General features: G+C 41.7%; 1 protein-coding gene and 1 long non-coding RNA gene across 2 annotated transcripts in view; both read right to left on the bottom strand.

Annotated features, from left to right (window-relative positions):
- Positions 1-18,687, bottom strand: part of EML1 (EMAP like 1) — a 121,079-nt gene that overhangs the window by 83,810 nt on the left and 18,582 nt on the right. The window lies entirely within an intron of this gene.
- LOC137856903 (uncharacterized) lies at positions 2,625-18,669 on the bottom strand. Its single transcript, XR_011096865.1, has 3 exons — positions 18,000-18,669; positions 3,639-3,718; positions 2,625-3,560 (listed from the first exon to the last, which is right to left on the bottom strand). It is a non-coding gene; the product is annotated as an uncharacterized lncRNA (long non-coding RNA).

Genomic DNA, 18,687 nt, shown 5'->3' on the forward strand with positions numbered 1-18,687 from the left:
ATAGCTTTCATCCATGAAAAAACTGCAGTGCTGCAACACCTGCCCTTCAGGTGCCTGGCCCCAGAGCACAACCTGAAACGAAAGGTACTGCACGTGCGCCTCTCCCTCAATGATCTGTTGTCACAGAGGATGACAGGCCCTGGATTGCAGCTGGGAATGAAGGAAGGAAGCAGAGGAGCTGGTGGGTGATGCTGAGGGCAGGTGTGGGCTCTGCACTGCCACAGAGCCAAGGTGCTGCAGTCCACCTGCAACCAGGTGTTTTCATCCAGGCAGTGTGCCCTCTCCTGAGAACAGCTGCTTAGGGTTTGTGTCTGGAAGAACAGAAGGTTCAAACCGGGGCTAGAAATGGGGATCTTCTCCCGCTGAGGAGGGCTCAGGAACTGAATTGCCCCCCCTCTCCGGCAGGTGCTTTAATCACTCATTTAAAACCAAAAATGGGCACTTCTTCCAGCTCTTCATCCCTCCGGGAGCTACGTGGTCAGGAAGCTCGCACAGGAGCATAGGCCTCATTTCACTGGTGTGGTGCTCTGCCTAAATTTTGGAGGACGCAGTGCAGGAGCCTGGTAGCCTCAGGCAGCCTGGGCGTGAGGAAGAAGGAGCTGGAGGTGGAGGCATTTTCAGGGTGAGGCAGGCACATAACACAGGCAGACTCTGGGGTTAGGTCTTGGATTTAGCTGCCTGAAGCCTGCCTAAGTCCTGATTAAAACAGATTTTATTATTATTATTTGCTTTTGTTCTTCCTCTTCGGTGAGCAGCAGAAAGCACAAAGTAGGGTTCGCTTTATTTTTCAAAGACAATTTCTTGAGGTGAATGAATTGTCTTCGTTCTTCACAAGAGGCTTTTCCTCACCAGCAGACTTTCTCCAGGTATTAGAGCGGGGTTCTCTGTCAGGGTCCTATCACAGGCTCAAATAAGGATTTCCTTTCCTACTGCTCTGTAGCAGACTTGCCTCCCGGTCTCCTTTATGAAAACACTTCAACTGCTGGAATAATCGCTCATCTAAATAGCAGGACTCCACTGTTTCACCACAGCAGGGGTCTTTATGAATGTCACTACAAAGCGCACTTCATGCATGTGGGAAAGATGGGATGTAAGGGGAGAATCACCATTACACAGGCACAGTCTGAGCACATTAAAAATACAATATAACAAATGTGGGCTGAAACCATCAAAGGTATGCGTGTTTTACTATCCAAATGAAAACGCGTTACAATAAGTCCGTCTACATCATGTTGTTTTGAATGGCATATATTGGAATTGTGCAATTTTCTCTATAATTAATAAGATTGTTCTTAATTATACTGCTCAGAAAAACATAATATCGGTTTGCAAATTGATTGATTTGCAAGTACAAAAAGAGTGCTTTGAAGATGGAAAGAATAATGCTTTGCACATCTGTGACTCTTCCCGTCCAAAGACGGGAGGCGGCTCAGCAAACAGTGGTGCTTTCAGACTTGCACCAACTTCTTGAACTGAATGTTGTCATTTACACATTTGGAAAATGAGAGGGAAAACATGACACAGCCAAAGCCACGTGGGGAGGTCAGAGACAGAATAAAACCAGAATAACCACCACTTAAGTGTACTAACCATTAGGCTATCCTGCCTACAAACACTGAAGGTATGTATTACTTATACAGTGTATTATGAAATGCTTTCAAGCATAGTATCTGCAAGAGAAATATCCTTATTTTTGTAAGGTCTTCCAACACCTTAGGTTCAATGCACTTCAATGTATGTTATGGCTAAATGCAGACTTGTTATAGCCATGGATATAGGGTTATGATACTAAAATGATACTATGATGAGAAACAATGTGCACTACAAATGCAAAGGAATGCAACTCCATTTCCACCTTCTAAGCAATCTGTGCTGATGGAGACAGCATTTTGGAGATGTTAATACTCTGAGAGATTGAAGTGAAGAGTGCAAGATGGGTAGCATCAATAAAGAAACAATCTGTTTACTCTTCAAAAATAGTCTTTTTTTTTTTTTTTTTTTCCTCCCTCAGTTCCCGCTCTACTCTGCAGCCCTATTTTTGGTGGCTTCAGCCCTACGTAGAGACTGAAAGCTTCAGCTCTTCAAGATCCCACTTCATTTGTTTTGTAGTGCAGTTACTTTGGCACAGGTTGGGCCCACAGCATTTCACTGCCAGGGGTGCAGAAGGGTGATTCCCACGTATCTGCATCACTCCCTGGGGGAATTCCTTCTCAGCAGAAGGATCTTTCCTGCACCTACTGAAAACCTGGGCAGCTCCAAACATCTGGATATTCAGAAATGCTTGCAGCAATTGTCAAAAAGGGAGAACAAGGGCACTCCTCCAGCACATTGCTGAGATAACTGTGACAATAAATATTCCAGAGGTCTATTTTATGCATATATTTAAGTCATACTTTGTTGGAATTTAGTATCTGCTTTATACAAAGCCATAAGAATATAAATCAATGCCTTTTGAATTGTATTGCAGAAGAACAAGGCTAGAGGATAATGTAGTGTTATGTGGGTTTTTTTGTTTGTTTGTTAGTTTTTAATGGTAGATACAGTATAGTAAATTGACCTTTTGAGGTGTTAACAAAATTCACCATTTTTTAACAAGGTGGTACTAAAATACTCATTCTGATAAGTTCTTAGAAAGATTTTTAATTTGATGATAAGAATTTACAAGAAGGTGTAAAATACAGAAGCAGGAAACAGTAAGGAGCGAAGAATATTTGTCAGCTGCATTGGGAGAGAGAAGCTCCTCTCTTCTGTGAACATATACCCACATGCCTGTGAACAGAGGAAAGTATCTCAGCACTATTTAGTTCATTTCTCAGTCAGTAGATTGATTGTTTAAACTTGTGCCTTATCAGGCCTGACATTCGTAATTTCCCACCTTCCCATGGCAGTGTTTCACTGTTTTCAGGATCCAGCACAATGAAGGCATCATGGGAACCAATGCACACTAGGAAAATTTACTGTCAACCATGTAAGTAATAAAGCACACATAAAAATGTATGTATAAGATGAAGCACCACATCACTTCAATATATTAATGTTACAAATGGCTAGCCCATCTCATTTACATCACTTTTTACATTGGCAATAAGAGCTGAAATTGATAATTTATGTTAGCGGAAATTTGCCCAGATAGGACATTTTAAAGTTCTTTTGGGTCTGTGGGAAATGAATGATGGCAAAGGTCTTCTCAGAGGTAACTGGAAAAATACTGCCTGTCTCTTAGTGACTTTATGTTATGCTTGCCTTTTCTTAGGGGTCTGTTGGGAAAGACAATTTGCACTAGTGAACAAATCATAGAAAGTGGAGGATTTACTGGTGATCTTAACTCCTGCCATCACCCCTGCCCACTTACTACCCCAACTAACCTAGCTTATTGTTTTGCTTATCCATCTCCAGTGCCTTTGTGTAATTATTAATTACACAGAAAGAAGCAGGGGGAGAAGGCAGACAACGTTCTGTTTGTACCATACGGGTTAGCCCTGCGCAGGACAATAGCGAGGTGACTGGTTCAAACTCCATAAGTCTCCATGAACTTCTCCCGAGCTGGCAGAAAGGATGACCTACAAGGGATACACGGGAAATTCAGCCCACTACACTCCCAATTCCTTTGATATCTGTCAGAGCCCAGGACCACCTACATTGAAACCTTACATCCCTCCAGTGCTTTTGCTGCCTCAGCCCATTTCTGCATTCCCAGTACAAGATCCCTGGGCACAACCTGGGGATGGAAGAAAACAGTTAAATCATCAGCTAATCTAAACTTGGCTGGTTTAAAAAAGAAAGCAATAGGGAACAATCCTTTCAGACAGTTTTCAACATCACTTTAAGGTAATTTCCATCATGGGCTGTAGCTTTTATTTTTGTGGGTAGCTGTAATTTTGTTTTGAATTAAATATTTTTTGTTGTTGTTATTTACTTTGGAGCAGCATTTGTCTCAGAAGAAACTTTTCTGTTCTGGTCTGAGCAACAACCCCAAGGCCTGCAATGAGATCAAAGCAATTTGCGTTACACGTGTTTTGTGTTTTTTTTTAAAGCAATTTATTTCTGCAGATTCACAGCCAGCATATCCAGAAACCTTGAAATTCCACTCTTCATCTTCTTTTGACATATGTAAAATAAATCAGATGCAACAAAAGCAGTGGTTGAACCAAAGAAGCCTTCACCAAGTTGCCCAGGAACGTGAATAGACGTAGCGGTTTGGATTAAGGAATCAGGCCCATACAGTAATGAAATATTTGGCTTTTGAGGAAAGAATGCAGTTCATCTTCAAACACCTCTGCCAGGCAGTGCAAGGTGTAGGATTACTAATCCGCCCCGGGGGAAGCCATGCGTGGCATTCTTCTCTTTCAGTGGTGGCAGTCTGAGTTGTGGACAGAGGAAGAAGAACAAGGGGCAACAATGACATTCCCGCAGAGAAGCCCTGAGAAATTGTCCAGGCCCTGCTGCCTGGCTGCCAGCCACAGCAACATAAGGAACAATCCTTCATTTGTTGCACATACAGAGTCGCTTAATTTTAAAAACACTTCCTGATGCAGCGTTTTAATTCTTAAGTACTTCGCCACCTGACATTTCTCTCTCGAACTTACAAAGGAGCAAGAGAAAACCACAGCTATGGATAAGGGAATGGAGAGAAACTAAAAGGATTTTATCACTAGTGCAGTCATAATTCAAGGAAAAAAGAGCTAGAAGACAAGTTCTTTTCAACTCTTTGATGCCTGACAAACCCTCCTTGTCCTACCACTCTCCGACGGAATAAATACTGGAATAGAGAATAGAACGGATCTCAAAAGAAAAATATGTATTGTGTGCCATAAATTACACAAGCAGATGCAGCCATGAACGAAAGAATTAAGAACATAAAACCCCCGCGGTGTGCACTGGCTGATGAAGGGCTGGCGGCTGCCAAGGGACACTGCGTGACCAGGGGCAGGCCAAGCTGGGATCTCACACAGCCCCTGTCACGCAGCACTCGCTGTCTTCTCCTTAGCATTCATCCTCTTACACAGCTCTTCTGCATATTGGTAGCTGTTTAATGAGTGTTTTGGCCACAACCAGCTTGTGGTACATCTTACAGATGCCTGAGAAATTTGGTGATGAAGGATTTTGTACCTTTTCCCAAAAACATCTCTTCAGAGGAATATTCTCACCCTAAGGTGAGCAGGTCCACCTAGAGAACAAGGGCAGAATAGGCCGAGGGACAAGCCTGAAGCTGCTGCAGCCTTGCAGAGTACTATCAGCTTCAGCTTGGTTTCATTACTCGTCGATGGAAAAAATGTAATATAACATTATTGTGTTATATACTGAAAGAATTACAAATAACCTAGCTAGCTGCTTAATGCTCATCTGAGATTGGATCCAGATTTTTCATATTTACACATCTAGAATATGTTCCCATTCCTTCAAGATATCACTTCACTTATTAAAAGATTAGCAATATTGGTGCCATTTAGTTTCACATGACCAATTAAGAAGATAAAGCACTTGATGCATTATCAAGGGCATCAAATAGTTAGATGGCATTCACTTGCTATCTCTAAGATGCTTTGAATAAAACCCCTATAAGACTCTACAAAAGGACATTTTGCCAACTTCATTGTTTTAAATGTCACTTGGTGACCACCCAAGAGTAAGGAGTAAATAATACTTTATGCTGGAAAAGTATACATATGACCTATGATTTTCAACTGTCATACATGTGAATTTGCAGAAAATTATGCAATTAGAGACTAGAAGCAGAGTAAAATATCTGTTTGCATTCAATTCTGCTGAGCAAATCAGAATTGCCAGAGGACTACAGGACAAATGTCCTTTTCTCTCTTGCTTGTGCTCTCCATAAGCTATGTGCTGCTTCAGGTTGCATCTATTCAAGCAACACAATTAGGGGACAGTCGATATAATTTAGCATTTTGTCCTTTTTCCATTTGTTTGATGAAGAATTTTTGTTTTGTCATTCATGAATGAATGAATTCAATCATGAATTCCCCCACGTGAAATTAGGAAATATGACACATGAAGTTTGAAAGCCAGGGTTTTTCCATCCTTGCATGTTTTCCCTTGGAGCTCAGAAACTCAAGTTATCCCAGTTTAGAGGAAGGAGACAAAATGGAGTAAAAGTCTCTGGCTACATCACAAGCCCCTTTCTGACCTGGCCATAAGATAATATATGGAAAGTGACTGAAATATTCAGGATAAGTATAGATGAGCTACAAAAGTATGTTGAGGCAAAACCAGAAAGACAAAATCACAAAATGCACAAAATGAGGTGCATGCAGGGACAGAGAGGCAACAAGCTGTCACTCCACAGGTACATGTGTAGAAGGCCAGGGGAGCACTGGCCCACTGCTTGGGTGCAGGACAGGTACTGGCAGATGACACCAAGAAGGTACAAATTAAGACTTTTTTTTGTGTGTGTCTGTCTTAATTCAACATGTATTTCAACAAACACATTAAGCCAGTGCTGTTGCTGAATACTGCAGTTACACCCCCTCTGCTTCACTCCATTCCCACCTCCTTGCTCCCTCCTGCATCCCACTGCCACAGCCATTGGTAAGGGCATGCAGGGATCTGGATGGGGGTACCGATCCAGCCGAAAATTAGCCTAGCAGAGGTGATTGTTAGTAAGATAAATTAGTTCCTCGGTTTGATTCGCCTCATGGCAGCACTGTATTCAGATAATTTTCTTTTCAAGTTGGCTAGACTGTTTAACTTCATCCCACGGTGCTTAAAGCACAGGCTGATCGAAGAGGTGGTAGTTAGTCTCTGAGAGGCTAGAGGCACAGGGTGACAGAAGATCAGAAATGCATGGTGCCTTAAAATGGGGGAAAAAGAAGGAGCTGGGAGATTACTGATCAGACTAGGTAGCTTCCTCCCACTCACCACCAAAAGAAAAAACAAATCCCTAGGATTTTTTAAACAAACTGTTTGTATGTACCTATAAGATAGTGGGGAAGTGAGCAGATTCAGCTGTAGTTGTAAGAACAAAGTTTTCCAAACCAGCCTAGTTCTTTCTATGACTGCATTGTGTTGTGGACAGGGGGAAGGCTGTCAGTGTCATATAACTTCACTTCAGTAAGGCTTTTTGCACACTCACAAGCAAAATGAGGAAGCACAGCCCTGGTGACCCTGCTACACCTGTTCTAACAGGTGTAAAACTGTAGGCAATTATACCTTAAATATAACACAAAATGAGGGGATGTATGAAATACAATTCTGCATGGTTTAGTCCTTAGTCCCATTATATTCAACGTTTTCCTTAATGACTGAAAAAGGGAGTAGAGCTTACTTAAATGTGCAGGTCACAGCTTGGGAGCACTGCTAGTATGCTAGTCAACAGGCAGATTAAAATTAAAAAAGAAAAAAAAAAAGACTTGAAAGAACCATCTGTAAAGGCAAGGTAACAGGTAATAAGGCTGGCCCACTGCAAGAGACTACATTTAGGCAGCAATTGTCTGATGGAAGGCAGATAATAACTGATTAGGAAGCAGTTTTAAAAGGGTAGACCACAAACTGAACATTTTGTCAGCTGTGCTGTGCAAATTGGAAAAGGCAAGCATCATACTGGGATGGATAAATAGTCCTCCAAATGCATGAAGTAATCCTTCCACCTTACTCAGCACTGATAATGCCTTAGCTGGAGCACTAGGGCCAGTTCTGCATGCCATATCATAAGTAAATGTGGACCACAAACAGAGAATCCCCAAGACAACCAGAATAATCTGAGAGAGCTTCAAAGCGTGACCTGTGAAGGCAGGCTGAGCAAAATTTGAGGCTGTCAAACCCAGGGAGGTGGTGTGAAAGGGGGTGATAAATTCCTTGAGCGCATAAAATTGTATCAAAAAGGAAGAGAGTTATCACAGTTAGAACAAGTTTAGATGGTGTTTAAATTGTATCAAGAAAGGCTGTCATTCAGATTAAGCATTAGAGAAAAAAATCTTTCCAATGGTAAAGGCAGTAGAGCACTAGAATAAGTTACAGAGCATCCATGGAGTCTTTAAGAACATTTTAGACAAGTGTTTGATGTGATATAGTTGGCCCTGCCTTGGGTTACATTGACTAGATGAACTCTCAAAGTCTTTTCCAGTCTGGTTTTCCTGAGATTCACCTCAGTGTTGTTGTTCAGACCTTTAAGCTTCCCAGGGAACGGTAAGTACAGGTCTGCTTCCTTGGACATTGCGCTGCTGTTCTTCTCACACCTATTTTATTTGGTTTACATGATGTGAATTGCACAAGTAATTGGCTGGAATACCTCAAATAACCCTGCTGCACTTACAAACTCTCTCATGTGCTATCTAACTCGGATAATGGAAATTGAGATTTCAGGTCTAAAAGGCCCTCTGCCTGCTTAACCACTAAACAGCAACCCACTGCTCCATCTTCTGCTCTGAGGAGATCAGATCTTGCTTCAGTCATCAACAACAGATTCCTACCACCTCAAGGGCAACTGATGGAGCAACTAGTTTAGTTAATGTCATACCAGGAAATAAATTCTTCGTTTCCTTTCTGAGTACTCATGTATGTGGTGCTACTATTTGGGGGCTGGTGATGGGGAATCAGCTTTTCCTCTCACAGTCACTTGTGTATGTCAGGCCAGGCCAGTACTAAGCAGTTCTGTTCACTAGTTGCTCATTGTAAAATGGTCTCCTGCTCCTATCCCTGCTATGAGGAGATAGAAAGCAGAGCTAAAATTTGGCCAAAAAATCACTATCACAATCACAGTAGTGAAATACCACAGGACTGAGTAGGCATTAGGACTGAGGTGTCCCCACTGTCAGCTTCCAAAACAATATGTGGGATGACTAGGATTTGGGTTTTCTACTCTGTTCCCTTTTTTGGGCCCACTCCTACACTGCCCATATGGACAAGCTCACAAAATAAAAAGGCTATTCACACTGGCTGCAGTATTTGCTTTCAGTTAACAATGTCTAATCGCTGTTTAGCAGGCAAATGCATACAGCTATGGAAAGGAGAGCTCCCTTTGTGTTTGATGCTTCTCTGCATCTGAAACCAGCACATCTGAAAGTGTTTTAGAGTGAACTCAGTCTGTGCTTGGCTTCGTATCGTAACGTACTGCTAAGGACAGAATCGAATGTTTGCATGTGTTTTTATTATTTCCTTGTATGAGATGAAAGACATTTATGCCTCTTTTCTCTTTATTTACAGAGTGCTACATTGCAAAAGCATGCTGTACAAACTGTCCTCCCTTCCCCTCCTAAAAAAGTGATATTCAGATATGATTTTTTTTTCTAGGAGGTACAATCTCCTAAACAGGCACTAAAGGATCCTTAGCCTTGAAGTCTAGACAATTGTTTTTCTGAACTTACAGTTCACATTGTTAACAGAAGTAGTTTCTGCAAGAACAATTTGACTTCTACATTATCTAAAATACACGTTTAATATATACATTATATACATGTATAAAGGATGGCTAGATTAAATTAAATTTGTACTTTTATATGATGTACATATATATATATATCTTTTATTCCATAATATAAGCCATAAATTTTAAAATGGTATCTTTATATTTTTGAAATTCGGGTTCTCTGTTCTGCTTAGACACACTGCTGTGACATTTGAGAATGCTGTGACATTTGGATCTGCGTCCAACAGAGGGAGGTGTTTAAAATTATGGAGTCGGTCAAAACTCTTTCTAATTTTAAGGAATTCAGCCTAAGGGAGGGGGGAAAATGCAGTGGAACAACACATAATTTACCATTGCAATAATATGCATTTAGCTACTCTGTTAGGATTCAGCTGGGCTACTTTCAGCTGCCCTACTTTCAGAGAAGATTTAGGATGAGAACAACTGGCATTATTCAGAGGGAGGACTATTAGACCTGACAGGTGACAATATCTTCTCTGTCTCAGAAAGGAACTAAGATTCTCTAAAAATAAAATGCAGTATTTGGTTTGTGCTGCCTGCTTGATGTAACACGAACTGAATCAAAGGTCCGGTCTGGTAGGCAATTTGGGTTCAGCAAAAACCTGAAGTTACTCAGCTGTGCTTTCCTCGCAAGCAGTCACTATGGCAATGGGAAAATATTGTGAGGTATAGGAATGATGGGAATATGACTCAGAGAGCACAGAAAGGGAACATTCAAAAACGTAACTCCCAGCAGGCAGAGAGGAGGCTCTTCAAAAATAGGCACAAACGGAGGATGACAGCGTGTAACTGCTCCGCACCGCTGTGCTAACGGGGCGGCATGGCTAATAAAGAAAGGGTCACTTTGCTGTATAGCTTCACCCCCATGTTGCGGGGGGAAACAGCAGCAGCCAAAGCTGTGGCTGGGTGCCATGGTCCTGCACCTCTCCCCACTGAGATATTGCTGGGCAGGCACAGCCAAATCAGTGCGCAACGTCTGCCTCCTTTCCAGACAGAAAGGCTTCTCCTTTCACCTGTGAGGCCACAGCAGCTCACAGGAGGCTGAATCCTGTATGAAACCTCCCTTGTCACCTGCTCAGCTCCCACAGAATTAACCCAGATGAAAAGGAAGAAGCCCGAGACAAGAGCCAGGCTGCAGGGGACAGCACAGTGCTCCCTACAAAATGTCACACCAGCAAGAACTACCAGGTGAATCCAGATCTGCAACAGGGCTAGCCCAGCACCAGATGGGCCTCAGCAAGACACAGTAGACACTTATAAAACAGCTTGTCCTTAGGAGGATTTTCTCCCCAGTTTTGCTATTCAGTCCCAGGAAGCGTGAACATATATACCTTCATCAATTGCAGGAGGTGGAATTACGTATATAATTTCCCTTGTATAAAAATACGTATTTATATCCTGCAGGTAATGATGATTGCATGGCCTCTGTTAGTGCTAGCCATTTTCTGAATCTTTTATGCTTTTGGCCTCAGTAGTACTCTGATGTAGTTAGCTCTACAGATCAATTATGCATTGTGCAAAAGCTTTTCTTTTAATCAAATTTATGTTCTGCCTTTTACTTAACTTAATGTGACTATATCCTTGAACTCTGAGAAATGCCAAGCTCACTACTCTTTTTTTTTTTTTTCCACCCCTACATCCCTCTCAAGCTTCCCCTTCGATCTACTCAAATTGTTCCACCTTTCACACCCTGATGGAGGTGAGAGCTGCCTTTCCCATGGGCTTCTGGGACCCGTGGAGTTAAGATGCTGTCCTCCAAGCTTCCCTTCCTGACCTGCCAGCCACTGCTTCATGAGAAATTCAGCCTGCTGGACCCTTTGATCTGGGTCCCCCGAGGTTTGCTGCGGGAGGTACAACAGAGCCCTGAGGCATCAACACAGTTATTCTGTATTCTTTTACCTTAAATATACTGGCCATCAGTATTGTTGCTCAGCAACATGAAACTGTATATGACTGCTGGCTTCATTAAACTTTAAAAATATTTTTTCTTGCCAACTCAAATAAATAATTGACAATGATTTCCGTGTATATTTAGCATGTCCATTGGAATTCCAGTAAGTAGGTAAAACAGCCTTTATATATGTAGAATTAAAAAGAAATAACTAATACTGGTTATAAAATAAAATGCACGTGAAAAAATACCTGCATACATAGCAATTTGTAAATCATTCAAAGAAGCTGTAACAAATAAACGTCAAAGCCCTGTAATTATTTCCTTACCGAACACATTGCACTTTTTCTTTGCAAAGATCATTAAATCTTATTGCATAATTTCCTCTTAGAAAATATGACAATAACTGATCCTTTAACTTTATTATACATATATTTGCTAATTTAGGCAATTGAACACATTAAATATGCGTAAATGGAGAAGAACAGATTTCAACATATATATTTTCTGGCTGAGTAACAATGCCTGAGGTTATTAACAGGGAATGGATTGTAAAACTCAAGAGCACTTTTCATCATCTAACTGATGGATTGCTTGTTATTCACCTCTAGCATCAGCCCCGGCTATAATAAATTGCTGCAATCCTTATCAGCAGATTCTTTTCTATTATCCGTGTGAAGTCCCAGTTTTATCTAATTGGTGGCATTACCAGAACATTTTTCTGCAAATACAGAAGCCTCCTGGTAAATGCAATTGCTGCCTTAATCCATAAGAGGCGCATTTCAACGTGCATCTGTGAGCAGAATGAGGAGAACCTGAGCTAGGGAACTCTGGAGATCTCCAGTCATGTTTGTTTTTGCAGTCATTTAGATGGGAGATAGAGGGATTAATCCTGTAATCCTTACTTAAGCTAAACTCCTGCTATCTTCAGTGAGATTCTCACTGAGGAACAGCTGTAGAAATTGGCCTGAACAAAGCCAGAATGAAAAAGGCCAAATTCTGCCCCTGGGTATGCGTGTTTGACTTCCTTAAAACCTGAAGGGTAACACCCTTGGCCTGGGATAATCAGCACACGATTTCCCACCCAGCACTATGGTGCCAAGACATCACTCAGTATAAATACCAGGCATATCTGCACCCCATGGGAAAAATATTTCTATCCAAGCTTCACTAAGAAGCAAGAGAACAAGTGCAAACTGAAACTAACATTCACAAATTAAACGTGCATTTTATTTAAAAAAAAAAAAAAAGAAAGTCATCCATTTTAACAAATCCTGGCAGTGCTCACAACATTCATTTTCACTGAATTCAGAGTTATTGCCCCCATTTTCCAGCTGGAATGGAAAATCCACATGCAAAGGTAAGTGATTTTCCACAGACCACACAGCAAGTGATGAGTATCATAGGGACAAATTAATCTTGGATGTAAATCCAGAAAGATTAATGGAGCTCTAACAGGGATTAATTTGGCCCATCATCTCTAAGAATGGCAAAACCAATTAGGCCCTGTCATTAATCTTTTGGTTAGCTCAGGACTATTTCTTAAGCAATACTGGAAAAAAACACACCAGAACAGAAATGACCAAAATAGCCACTAAAAGTGGTGACTTGGCCATTACTTGGCAATGGGACACTGAAATAGTGACAGCAGCCCCAGTGCACCTCGTGCTCTTCTCCCCCCAGCTCCCATCCCGACAGGGATGCTCTACAGAAATCACTTATTTGAGGACTGGATGGAAAGCCAGCCTGGACTTCAGTCATCAGTTGGGTTTGGGTCTTTGGTCAGGACAAGACTTCAATGAAACTGATTTGGAGTCAAATATATTTGTTGTGGCCCTAGGATCTTCAGCTCTTCGGAAAATACAAAATGAATGACCTACAGAAAGATTCACTTCTCCTAAAACTGTCCAGTGTCCACTTTGGGAGAAAAGTGTGAACAAACCCATTAGAAATAAGTATGAAGAAGCAAGTATTACAACACAAGGGTCAAAACTGGCCAACAACAGAAAATGAGCTTTTCTCCATTTGGCACAGAAATTTTATTTTAAAGAGAAGTTAAATTAGACCAAAAAATTGTTAAAAGAATAGTGACCAGCTATAACAAATGCATATAAAGCAAAGATGCACTGAACTATGAAAACCATGGCTTCCAGACCATGGTTGATGGAATTTAGGGAAAACAAACGTATGTGATATTGGCAAGGTCTAGCATGAGGACACTGAACAGTGGAATCAATTGTGAATTTGTACCCAAAAATTGTGTGCATTATCTAATAGGCCTGGCAAAAATGTTCCACTGGGGTATTGAAAGCAAAACTTGGCAACAGTGAGATCATTAAAACCCTACTGCATAGAAAGACTCATCCAAAATTGTGGTGTGTAGCGGGTTTTTCATTGTTATTGAGAGAGGAAATATTCTAGGATCTTCCCATCAATAGTCCTCTCTGAGTAAGAGCTTCGTGGACGGAACTCCAGAAACAGTGAGATAACTTACAACCTCTTTCATGAGGATGTTCCTGGATAAAATAAAACCTCTCCTTATTCTCCATGGTATGGGAGCTGAAACCAGGTGGCCTGCTCAGGCTGATGGTCTGGCCCTGTTCCCAAGGGGAGATGTAGGGATGTGCAACCTTGGATGGGAAGGCAGGTACAAGCTTTGCAGTGCAGGGCTTTCCAGCTTGCTTTACACCCCAGCTGGCTGAGCACTTCCTAGTAATTTAATGGCACACTGTTGACTCCATCTACTAGCAAAGAATGATTAAATAATAATTATAAAAAGAACACAGAGTAAGCCCCTGCCTAGAATATGAGAGAAACTTCAGTTCTGGCAGAGTGACTTGAGTGAAGAAGATGGAGTGGGACAAGAAAGATTCTGAGTCAGTGCTGCTGTGTCAGCATAAAACCAGTCAGGAGTATGTACTTCCACATACCAGTACTCATCGGTGTAGAAATGGTGATGTGGAAGTTTCACCAGCCAAGAATAGTAAATAAATGTACCGGGGAGCGCTCCTACATGTATTATCTGTGTTTTAGGAAGGCAACGAAAACAACAGGAAATGTGTTTAAGAAGAAGCTGTCAAGCTAAGCCCATAATGTATAAAAAGATAAAAGAAAGTCTATTTTAGTGTCTTCCTTTGACAGATGCATGCAAGGATATATTCTGAGAAGTGCTCCAGCACAAGTCTGCCTCCAGAAGGACTTTCAGACAAGAAAATGAAAACGTTTCTCACTGTTTCTGACAACCACATTTAGTCATTAGAGGAAGAAATGATTAAAGATCTCTGTAATTTCCAATTGTATTGAACGTAATTTCCTATTATATTGAACATAATTTCCTACTATATTGAACATAATAATCTCCAGTCAAAAAGAAAGGTTTGATCCCACCTGAATATAAAAAGCTGTATTTCAGCAAACTAGCTACCTTAATATGAGTTTTTCTTTTAAAGAATAGATCAGATTTATCACTAGTGATTTGGGCAATGACTATGTCTATGTCACCACTTATCCCACCTTGCTAACACAAAAGAAGCGCAGTGCTGCAAGCACAGGGCTACATAAAACCAGACAGTAAATGGAAAGGTGTGTTGAAGTGTGTAACTGCTATGCAAACCTATTAATGCCTTCACCTCTGTTATGGCTGGGCACAAGTAACTTCTTTTGGAGCTCATATATGCTGTAGAAGCAAGGGGACCACCAACCTGCTCAAGCAGCCCAGATGTCAGCTCCGTGCAGATAGACTTGCACTGAAAATCTTATTTAGTGCTTGGGGGGGCAAAAATCAGTACTGTATTGCTGTAGTGAACACCACTATAAAAATACCTGACATTCAAATCCAAGTCACTTCATAAAAATAACTTCCCCACTAATATTACAGAGAGTCTAGTTCATAATCTTTGTCTTACTTAAAACACACGCATCAGGAATAATTTATGAAGGAAGACACATGCATATTTATAGTAATTGCAGTTTTACAAGCCCTGTTCACCAAAGCTGCAAGATTTGGGGAAACAGGAAAAAAAAAGCAGCGACCGCAGCTGCTTCCAGGCAGCGTGGCACACAGCAAAGCCCCGACTTTGCCCCACAAGCAATGCGTTAGCCTTTTGCCGATCATCTGATTGTCAGGGGCTGTTGATTTCATTAGCAATCAGCCCTGGTTGTGTGCATTAAGACCAGGGTAAGAGGCAACCTTTAATGCACGTAGATACGGACAAGCCCTTTATAATCTAGTTTGGATACATCTGATGCTATTCAGAGGGTTACTGGGTTCTCTTTTCCAGACTGCATGTGTAATAATGGAAACATTTATTCACTGAATTATGTACATGGTGCCCACTAAGCACTATATGAAGAGCACTCAGAAACAGACCACGCATGTATGTGAAATCTGTGGTCATTTTCACATACCCATTTTAATTAATATTTACACCAAATTAGGGACAAATTAGCTCCCTGCCATGTCCATGCTAAGAAGTGGGAGCTTCAGCTGTGGTGCAGTTTGCCCAACCCAAATACATCCCACAACACCCAATGACATCGAGGGAAGTTTAAAAAACAAGAAATACTTATTTCAGCCTGCAAGCATCCCTTCTGATGTTTTGGCAGATGGTACCAGCTCTGCACCCTGTAGCTCTCTATGGCAGTACCACCCCCAGCCCCGTTCTGCAGGGAGCACAGGTGCAGCACAGCATGCCTGAGGACTAACGGGGCTCCTCTCGCAGGAAACAAAATATGTGCCCCAGCAGGTAGAGCTGGACATCATCCCCTTGCTCCAAGCATGCAGATGTAGAGGGGGGTAAATACAAAGGTGAGACAGACCAAGGTCTGAAATACGTCTCACAGAGTCAGTGTCCCAAGAGCATGAGCAGCTGGTTAATCTGATTAAAGAAAATGGAAAAACATCTTGATGGTGACACAGCCACAGGGTGATCAGTGTGCAGTAGAAGCCAGAGAAATATGTATCACCCACAGAACTCAATTAACTAACTCCACCGATACCAGAAAAAAAAGCAGGATGCAACCCAGTGTGGCTGTTCCATGCACAGCTTGGTGGCACCCACCTAAAGCCACTGTTCTCAACTCCTCCTGGGACCCAGCATGCGGGAGGTTCCCTTCCCACACATGCTGGACAACGTGGACACCAGCAGTATGATTAAAAGTAGTGGCATTATCCATGTATAGGTATCTGATCTTTATTTTGAACGGAAAAGAGCCCATGAGGATGGATTCCTCACTCGATCTGCTAGTCACCGTGGGCAATACATGGCCCAGGTTCTTCTCAAGGTTTTTGTTTTTTTCTATAATGGAAAAATATTAATTCTTCCACAAACGCTGGCATTCAACCTCCTATCTGAAACTATCCAGCTGGAAGTACAGTGAGATCTCTGAAGCTACCTTTCTAACAACTCATGGGTGTCTGACACAGCCCTCGCTAGGCTTGTGCAGGGAGGAGAGCCTTGGCTCCCTAACAGCCCTCCTCCACCTTCAGCCAGCTCCACGAGAGCAAACATTTTTGTAAAGCTCCCTTTGAACAAAGCAGCCAGCTCCAATGCATCTTTCCACCTGGGCTGTCTCAGCTGCTCCCCATTAACAAGTCACACACTTTATGACACAGCAACAGGGCTGCCAAAAAAGGGCTTTTTGAACCTATTCCTGCCCTGCAAAGCTTGATCATCTATAATGCTCGGTACATGCATTATTCAGATAATACTATTTACTGCTGCAATGCCAATTGCCAGGCTAGTGCAGCTTTTTGGGACTGAACTCAGAAGTGAAGGGCTGTTGAGGGCATTTGGCAGTGCACAAGAAGAAGTGACAGCACCTCCTGAGAGCAAACCTCCAGACCTCAAAGCCAGCACCATGGGCAAGCAGCAGTCCTGGTCCCACAGAGCTGCTGCTTCTGGGCCAGCCAGGGGATCTGGGTAGAAACGCAGTGTATTCTTCTATTTTATATCTGGGTTTGGCTTTTGGAGTATGCTGCCAAGCTGTATACTTCAGGGAGAAAGACAATACAGCTATTTAATCTGCATAGATTAGTCTCAGCATGAACTTCAATCCTGGATTTTCTTGGGTAGATCTAGGATGGGGATTTCTTTTGTTAGCTGATGAGTAACATAAAAGGAAGGTCTACAAGTCTACTGCTTAGGAAAACTAAAGAAATCTAAAGTCACATTTATGATTTTATCTCTCCCCCCACACACACTCCCTCCATTACTGACTGAAAGTACAGTTATTTATAAACACAAGCTAGTAAGCAATAAATCCCTTCTTTTTAAAATAAGTTAAACCATTAATGGCATTATAGCTTTTTTTCCTTTAACTGCCACCTGTCAACTTTCCAGGTTGTAATGAAAGAAAAAAATAAAGCTATTTTCTGTTCTAAACACACATTAAAACACTCACTGAGAATAGGTAATACTTAAACAGGAATAACTCTATGAGTTCAGAGCTCAACATTGAGTCAGAAAGATTTTTTCTTGCTGTGAGCATGATATTTAAAATAGGGCAAACCAGAAACAGATGCTATCTTACAGTATCACAACCAGACTACAGAAAACATCATTACAGTAACCCTATCCATCTTGCTACTTAACACCAAGCCACTATCACGCTTAAGGAAAATTAATTACTTTGTAGATGGAGGTAAAAATCCCAGCTGTTATAGAACACAAGGTAATCCTCATGCCAATGGCAATGTGGAGTTAAGTAATGGAAGAAAGGAGTGACCTGCACAGAAATCCGCTGCTCCGCTGGGGTCTGCCTGGGCTGGCTCTTCGGGGATGGACTTCATGTTCCTCAGAGATACCCCTGAAGCAGCTGGGGGGTTATGGCCAGGACCCACAGGGCTCTGCATGAGAGGCAGCTGGGTGCCTTATCTTCTTTTTATTTATGTGAAGGTTACAATGGCAGCAGACAGCAATGCATAGACACTAAATTAATTAAGCTGTTTTTAAGCCACGGCATTAAGGTGATGTCATAAGAACCTGCTTAGGATGGCAAGGTCACTGCAGAGGGGTAGCACATGCCCAGTAATAATAGAATTTGTAGTTTGAAGGATTTATCTTGGGTGCCTTGAGTGGATTTGTCAAACCACTCGTTTTGCAAAATACACACCACCTGGAGAACTTTTTCCATCCATTGACATATCCAACAGCATCTCTGATTTAAACAGAAGAGCTGATTAACCTAACTCAGCTGTGAGCAGCATGTATTATATGCTCAGGAATGCCTAAATAGATACCTAAACACTAGATGTCTTTGGAAACACAAAGAACTAGGAAGAACAAAATAGTATAGCTCATTAATTTAGTCCAGAGTGAGTTTGTGTTTGCATACAAGCAGGCTCAGGCATACGTATGCTGGTGGACAAAAAATCTGCTCATCTTTCTCTTGGGATATTGTGTTATCATTTTGC

The sequence above is a fragment of the Anas acuta genome, chromosome 5, assembly GCF_963932015.1.
Source record: "Anas acuta chromosome 5, bAnaAcu1.1, whole genome shotgun sequence".
Lineage (NCBI taxonomy): Eukaryota > Metazoa > Chordata > Aves > Anseriformes > Anatidae > Anas > Anas acuta.